The following is a 949-nucleotide window of genomic DNA, read 5'->3' on the forward strand; positions in this document are numbered from 1 at the left end:
TCAAGGAGCGGTACTCGGAAGCTTGTAAGAAATCCCGAAGAACCATCAAACAGGCGAAGCGTCAACACAGGACTAAGATCGAATCGTACTACACCGACTCCGACATTCGTCGGATGTGGCAGGGCTTGCAAACTTTTACAGACTACAAAGGGAAGCAAAGCCGAGATCTGCCATGTGACCATAGTCTGCCAGACGAGCTAAATAACTTCTACGCTTGCTTCGAGGCAAGTAACACTGAAACATGCAGGAGCGCATCAGCTGCTCAGGATGACTGTGTGATCACGCTCTCCGCAGTCGACGTGAGTAAGACCTTTAAACAGGTCAACATTCACAAGGCTGCAGGGCCAGACGAATTACCAAGACGTCTACTCCGAGCATGCGCTAACCAACTGTCAAGTCTCTTCACTGACATGTTCAAACTCTCCGTGTCAGAGTCTGTAATACCAACATGTTTTAAGCAGACCACCATAGTCCTTGTGCCCAAGAACAACAAGGTAACCTGCCTAAATGACTACCAACCCATAGCACTCACGTCTGTAGCCATGAAATGCTTTGAAAGGCTGATCATGGCTCACATCAACATCATTATCCCAGAAAACTTAGACCTACTCAAATTTGCATACTGCACCAACAGATCCACAGATGATGCAATCTCTATTGCACTCCACACTGCCCTTTCCCACCTGAACAAAAGGAACACCTATGTGAGAATGATATTCATTGACTACAGTTCAGCGTTCAAAACCATAGTGCCCTCAAAGCTAAGGACCCTGGGACTAAACACCTCCCTCTGCAACTGGATCCTGGACTTCCTGACGGGCCGTGCCAAGGTGGTAAGGGTAGGTAACAACACATCCGCCACGCTGATCCTCAACACGGGGGCCCCTCAGTGGTGTGTACTCAGTCCCCTCCTGTACTCCCTGTTCACACATGACTGCACGGCCAGGCA

This window comes from Oncorhynchus kisutch, linkage group LG30 (genome assembly GCF_002021735.2).
Source record: "Oncorhynchus kisutch isolate 150728-3 linkage group LG30, Okis_V2, whole genome shotgun sequence".
Classification (NCBI taxonomy): Eukaryota; Metazoa; Chordata; class Actinopteri; order Salmoniformes; family Salmonidae; genus Oncorhynchus; species Oncorhynchus kisutch.